The following is a 7,857-nucleotide window of genomic DNA, read 5'->3' as shown; positions in this document are numbered from 1 at the left end:
ACGCATAATCATCAGGATATATGAAATATTTTATCGAGGATACATAATCTTCAAGATATATGCAATATTTTATCAAGGATGCATAATCTTTAGGATATATGCAATATTTTATCGATGATACATAATCTTTTGGATATATGTATAATTTATATAGATTTTCTCTATCATATCATAGGCACACATATATTGTAAATATTATGAATGATAAGAACATAATATATACATATATGAAATCAATAATAAATATATAAAAACATATACATACATATATAATATATAGATATATAGATAAAAAGAAAAAGGAAACTAAATGATTCTTGAAATTGTTTCAGTCAGATGAGTATATATATAAATATATATTTAGTGTATTTTGACTTTGAAATAATTCAAGAATTTTAACAAGATACTTACATTGGGACTTGGGCAGAGACTCGTCCTGATAACGTGCTATAAAATAATATAGAATAGATGAGAAGAAAGAAGAAGAAGATGAAGAGAGAAAGAGAAAGTATATGAGAATTTCTCAGTTGTTTATTCCAATGGGGTGAACACCTATTTATACAAATACAAGAGTCAAATATTAAGGGTGCATTTGGAAAGCCACAATGTAATTGGATTTGTGTGTAATTGGAGGTAATTACACAATTTGGCATGTTTGTCTGACCATGTAATTACACTGTAACTGTGTAATTGGAAGTAATTGAGGGGTTCCAATTACACTCTCCAATTCTCATGGCCCCCCATGAGAATTGAATGTAATTACACTGTGTAATTACTAAAAACTTTCCATATTAAACATTAGCTACTAAAAAAATATTATTTTCCCATGTAATTAGTAACTATTTTGCCAAACAAGATATTAAGAATTTATATGTAATTACCAACTCATATCCAAACACACCTTGTATTTTAAAATATAGTGTAATTACTACATTGTGTAATTACCACCCTAGTAATTACACTACTTAGTAATTACACTACTTAGTAATTACACAGTTACTTCCAAACACACCCTAAGAAACTAAGAAAAAGAGAAACAAAGAAAAAGAGGAATATTGATTACAATTAATGGTAATAAATAAAAGATTTGGACATCCACATAATTATTAATATTTATAACACTCTTATATTTACCTAGGCAATATAACACTCTAATAGTTAAAATAAATTTTTACATGAAAAATACAAAATGCTAACTTTATTACCAAAATATTACTACACGGTTAAATGAACATTTATACACTTTATCATTAGTTTATTACATTTTTACCACATGTACACACTATATATGCAGATAACACGTCAGTGATTGATGTATTACATCAATCTTTCATTACATCATTTTCTTCCTTTTTTTTCTCTTCTTTTTTCTATTGTTTCATTTCTTTTCAGTTTTTTTTTTAAAAAAAATCATAACCTCCATAGCTGAACACTTCCCTCTCCACGATCCCAACTCGATTTCCCTTTTCTTTTTGTTCTTCAATTTTTTTTTCAACTCACATTAACCAATTCCCATAACCGTTTTTCTTCTTTTTATTTTTCTCTTAATTCATTTATAAATATGGCTATTACTCGTTCTTCATCCACTCCTTCCCTTGTTCAAAAGAAAAGTTCTAAAATGGGGTTCAAATCTTTACCTAATAGAAATAAGGGCAAACGGCCTGTTGTTGAGGAAGATGACTCTAATTTTGCTCCTACATTGTCGAAACGTGAGCGAGCTCCTCTTAAGAAGAAATCAAAGGTGGCTGCCCAGGAAAAAATTCCTCAAGATAATGCTCAAAAAAATTATCAGGATGGTGTTGGTCTTCGATCTCAGGTTTGTTTTTGATTTGTTTTTGGTTTTCCCCATTTTTGAAATTTTTTTCGTATTCGACTTTTGTGGGTTTTGTGTTTATCGATTTCACTATTTTAGGTTTTTCATTTTAGCATTTCTTTTGGTTTTGTTTGGTTTTTTAGGGCTTCCGTTTTTTAGTTTAATTTATGTGTTATTTTTATGAGTTTTTCATTTTTCGTTTGTTTAGTCTTAATTTCTGTTTCATATTGTTGGCTTTTTTTTTCCACATGTGTTATTGTTTTCATTTCAGTTACTTCATTTGATCATTTGTCATTTTGTAATTATTTTTTCATAGTTTTTTAATAGTTTAAACCCCCTTTTGTATGTGTCTTTTTGGAATATAATTTTGTCTAGTTGTTTCCTGTCCATTTTTATATCATAAATGGGCAACAATTAGATTTATAATGGATTTTGATGTTCAAAGAGTTTTTCCTATATTTATGTTTGTTTACAGTAGTTTTGTAGTTTTATTATAGCTTCGCTACTTGCATATGTTATTTCATTATATATGCTTTCTTTGTAAAATGCAAGACTGGGTTAACAAATATAGTCCCAAAGATTTCTACAGATCGAAGTGTGTATGTACGAGTAATTTCTCTGTTATTAATAACATTAAGAATACTTTGTCTGTGAATTTGTAAACTATGTTCCGAGACACCCAGTTTGGGCATTTTTTGGATATTCCTGACTTTGTTTTTTACCCCAATTGTTCATAGCCTACTTTTGAGGGAGGTTTACTAGCCTAATCTCAAAGAATTTTGGGCTAAGGTTACTGGCCGTTGTATACGGTTCAGTGCCAATGAGTATTACTTAATTACTGGTCTTGATTGCTTTGGCGATTGTAATAAACTGTTATTTTCCAGGAATCAAACCAGTTAATTGAGGTTTGTTTCCGTGGCATAAAAACCATTGATCATAAGGCTATAAATGATGCTTTCTTGGGAAGTAGGTGGGGACAGGATGAGTCCTTAGGTTTGAAACTATCTGTTTTATATTTCATCTAATGTTTCCTTCTTAGCAATACTCCGGATAAGGAAGTTTCTAGGTTTGATTTAGATGTCATTGACAGTGGTCGATGGGATGAGTATTGTTGGGGTTGGGAGTCATTTGAATTGACTATTTATTCTTTTAAAGGAAGAATAGAGCATGGGATTAAAATAAAAAATAAAAAAAGCAGAAGGGAGGTCAGTCCTATGATGGTTGGTATAGAGCGTTGGGCTGTCTTTGGGTGTTCATAGCTTGGTTTTATGAATGTTGGAAATTATTTTACCAGGATCTTAGATCTACTCACAAGTATGTTTATTAACACCCTAAATATGAACTTTCTAAAACGATGAAATAAACACATATAAAGTTAAAGAAACCTTACATTGGGTGCAGCGGAATAATATGACTCCTTCCGTTCAGATATCTAGCCCTTGATTCCTTTCTGTAGCAGAGCATTATCAATATCTGAACCTGGATCTCTTTCTCTGATTCTTTGATGCTGAAACTCCTTTGCTGATGATCTTTCTTCACGATCTTCCTCACTATGATTGAGGTATCACTTGATGTGCGTGGGCACTACTCATACACTAAGGGAGTTCGAAATTCAAAGGAAGAGAAAGAAGAAGTGGCAGCTAAAGATAGGGAGAGAGAAGGCTCAGGTTTTCTGAATCAGAAGAAGAAGTGTTTTTCCTGAAGCCTTCACTATCTATTTATAGCATTCCACTAGGGTTAGATTTGAATTATATGGCATTAAAATAATGAAAAAATCAACTTAAAATACTACAATAGGTGGCCGGCCATACACTTAGTGGATTGGGCCTTGCTTTTTGCAATTTTGCAATTTTAACACCTATTGTATCTGATTTTCTCAAAAATGTCAATTTCCTAATTCAACCATTTAAATGCCAATTCTAACTATTTAATAACTATAAATAATTATTAAATAATATTGTCATTTATCATATTTATTAATTGAACCATACAAAGTATCATAATTAACAAATATGCCCCTATAAACTCTTTCTTTACAATTTCGCCCTTACTTAGTGAAAAATTCACAAATAGACATAGTCTAATTGGAGAATTATAATTGATTAATCAAAACCAATTACATGAGTCTTACAAGCAATATTATCTCAACTAGTGGGGGGACCATGGGTCTATATAACCGAGCTTCCAATAAGTAGATCAAGAATTTAGCACTAAAATTCACTAACTTATTAATTCTTCGTTGAATCCACGCATAGAACTTAGAATTGCACTCTCAGTATATAGAATGCTCTATATGTTCCACCATATAGACACATCATTAGTTATCCATTGTTATAATCCTAATGTGATCAATGATCCTCTATATGAATGATCTACACCGTAAAGGGATTAGATTACCGTTACACCCTACAATGTATTTTATCCTTAAAACACTTGACCCTGTATAAATGATATTTCAGCTTATGTGAAATGAGTACTCAACCATTTATGTTCGTTTGGTCAAGCTCGAAGGAGATCATCCATTGCTTACTATTCGCCAGATAGAAGCTATAGATTCCATGTTTATGCTAGCGCTCCCACTCAATTGCACTACCGTGTTCCCAAAATGTACGTATCACCCTGACCTAAAAGTAGGCTTAACTAACAAATCAAAGAACACGAATAGCCTTTCAAGATTGAACCTAATCATAACAGGATTAAGAACATTTGATCTAGGATCAACTAGGCGATATTGACTTGAATAGATATTACGGTAAGTTTAATAAATCTAAGTCAAAGTTCAATATCGGTCCCTTCCGATGCATACTCCATGCATCCAACCTGAGCTTTACTTTAACCAATGCTTTGGAAAGAACATAGCACTTCTCCAAATGCAAGTAAACTCTGTTGTAGATTATCATATCAGTAAAACCCTATGTCTGATAAATCTAGGAAACTTTATTCACATAGTCATGTTTACTTTCCAATGTGTTGACGACACAATAAACAGGATCAAATATGTGAAAAGGGTTTCAGATGAATTTATACATTATGTACATATAATCATGAAATAAATCATGTGAACCATGCAACATTAAATGTTATTTCTGATCTATATTAATAAGTAAATCTGATTATATTGAAATGAGTTTTATTTAGGGCATAAAACCCAACAAACTCCCACTTGCACTAATATAAAACAAAAAGTGCGTTTCAAATAATCTCAACACCTCGATATACAAATCAAGTGTAGTAGTAGTAAACTCCTCGTAATAGGATCTGAAAGGTTGAATTAAACACAACCTTTTCTCCACCATTACTCTTCCTTTATCACAAAATCATTGATAATGTGAAATTCCTCTCTATATGTCTACTCTCTTGGGATACTGGATTCTATACCTTTGGCAACTACTTTTGGTTAATCAGGAAATTAACACTAGTAGTTTAAGGCAATTTGGAATGGTGCCACAAAATGTATAGAACTTTCCTTAGACTGAATAAGTACCTTTCCTGCAGCTTTAACATTCAGTCTCTCTCTGGTAGACCTAGAGACTTCAGAGAGGTTTTTACACTTCTCCAAAATCACTATTCCACCCCCAGAGTAATCACCATCTTATCAAAAAGATTTACTAGCACAAAGGCAAATTTTGAAATCTGATATGGTGTAGTCTAAGAGTTTTAAACACACCCTTATAGACTAACATATAGTTCCTCTTCTTAATCTTAGGATTTACTTGATTGTGTTCCAATGTTCTTCTCCTGGATTAATCTGATACCTACTCATTACTCCCACTCAACAACCAGTGTCTGGTCTAAGGCATACAAAAGCATATCTAAGACCTCTCACTGTTGATATAAGAAATTCTTTCATGGCTTTATCTTTTCTGGAATAGTTAAGACTTTTCCTTAGATAAATAAAATCTATACCTAAGAAGTTGTGAAGCTTCTATAGATTGCCATTAGAAAGAAAATGCTTCAGCATCTTACTAAAGTAAGTTGCTTGCATTAGAGTAAGTAATTACCAGGTATACCACAAGCCATAGGTTTAGATAAACTCAAACCTATAATACTAGGAACAGGAAGTTTTGTTAAGTCCATTGAATGGACTTATAAATGAAAATTTCCTTTTATGTCCTTGTAATAGAAAACTTTAGGTTATTCCATGTGAATAGATTAAACCATAGTTCTATTGGCTTTCTTCTTAGTTTCTTATCTTGACAATCCATTACTTGTTTAAACTCACAATGGATTTTAATCACTAGTGTCTCCCAAGTCATAAGAAGGTGAGTTCCTAGAAACTCTCCCACTACGACAAGGTACCGTGAATTATGTCGAAGAAAACTAAATGGTATTAACCTCTTTGGTTGTGACAAGACAACAGAGGCAGTGGGATCATCATATGTTATATAAGATGATAGAACACTTTTGGAATCAAGAAAAATATCTCCTTTATTTGCTACTTGTTTTCAGACTTAGTCATTATCTTAGAAAAGTAGTATTTGTTTGAACAAATACTTTCTTATCTATTGACAATGGGATGGTCCACCCCTAATCACTTAGAATAGCTAACAAACCATGGTTAACATTTCTAGCTTTTCTTAAGATTTTGATTAGGTCATCCATGAATCTAGTAATGATTTACATTAAGTATACAACCATTACATGATTCTGAAATTGTATTACCATAGAAGGAATTAGGCAACGACTAGTAACTAATCATCAATATGCAACTCGAAATTTCTGGGGAGGTAAGTTTGGATATAATTCAAAAATCAATTTAATGATCTTTGAACTGCATATCTACTAACTATTTCTCCACCCCTATCAGTTCGCAAGATCTTTAACCACTTACCTTAATGGTTTTAACCATTGCTAGAAAGTAATGAAATTTTTAAACATTTCAAATTTCTTTGCTAAAAGGTATAATCTAGAGTTATCGTTTTAAGAATACAACGAAAAACTCATATCCACCCCTGAATGTACATCCATCTGCGAATGAGATGAACTATTTTCAATGGATATAGGCATATTAACTCTTTGCAGAGATTGATCTTGTCAAATCCACTATGAACAAGATACAAACGCCATAGATTAATAAAAATGTGGTTGTGTCTTTTTGATGACTTAGGTTTAGTTACATAAAAGAATTCTTAGAATAGTGCAAGTTGATCTTGGTCACAGAATACCTAACTCATATTCCATACAGTTTGAATCCATTAATAAAAGATGGATATTAAACACTTGAGAAAGTGTAACTGTATTGTATCTGGAATTAGAAATATAAGAAAATTTCTGTTTGGATTCTAAAATTAAAGTCAAAGACTTAAATTCAACTAAATATAATGAGTAATTCTTTCTTGGACCACCACTACTATTTAAACTCTAAGTCAGATTTGCCCATACAAGTAGGAGATTTCTAAGATATCAATTGGGAATAGAATTTCGGGATTATAATCATATGCATCATTTAATTTCTTAAGAGAAAATATAATGACATGAAATGATTTATAGACCATTCATCCAATGATATATTATTGAGCTAATTCGAAATGAATAAGCTAAGAGGAATTAGGATAATTTCGTTTATAAATAAGAATCCAACGATGCTTCGATTAGCGAAAGACAAAGTAATCTTATTTATGTAATCTTCTTGTTTCATATTGTAAAAATACTAGTCTAAGGTGTCATCAATTGATGAACAGCTAGATGTCGCATATACAATATTTATCTTTCGAGATCTAACACTATTATGTATGTCTAATGGTGAAAATCCACTAGGGATTTACTCATTAGATAAACAATCCCAGTTAGACCAACAATGAAGATTCGAAATTAAACTACAACTTAATAACAGAAAATAACATGGTTCAATATAAATTCATACACAATTCAGAAATTATAAGCATATAACAAGTAGGAATGACAAGTGAAAATACTAAAACATACAATCCTAAATAATTTCCAAGGTTTTCAACAAACTGATATCAGTGTCCCGTTTAGGCGAGAGTCAAAGCTACCATTCATTGAATAGAGTTGTCAGCTCGTCTAAAATGTTAAACATTCTA

This window comes from Cannabis sativa, chromosome 9 (genome assembly GCF_029168945.1).
Source record: "Cannabis sativa cultivar Pink pepper isolate KNU-18-1 chromosome 9, ASM2916894v1, whole genome shotgun sequence".
NCBI classification, from domain to species: Eukaryota; Viridiplantae; Streptophyta; class Magnoliopsida; order Rosales; family Cannabaceae; genus Cannabis; species Cannabis sativa.
Note: the sequence above shows the minus strand (reverse complement) of the source record.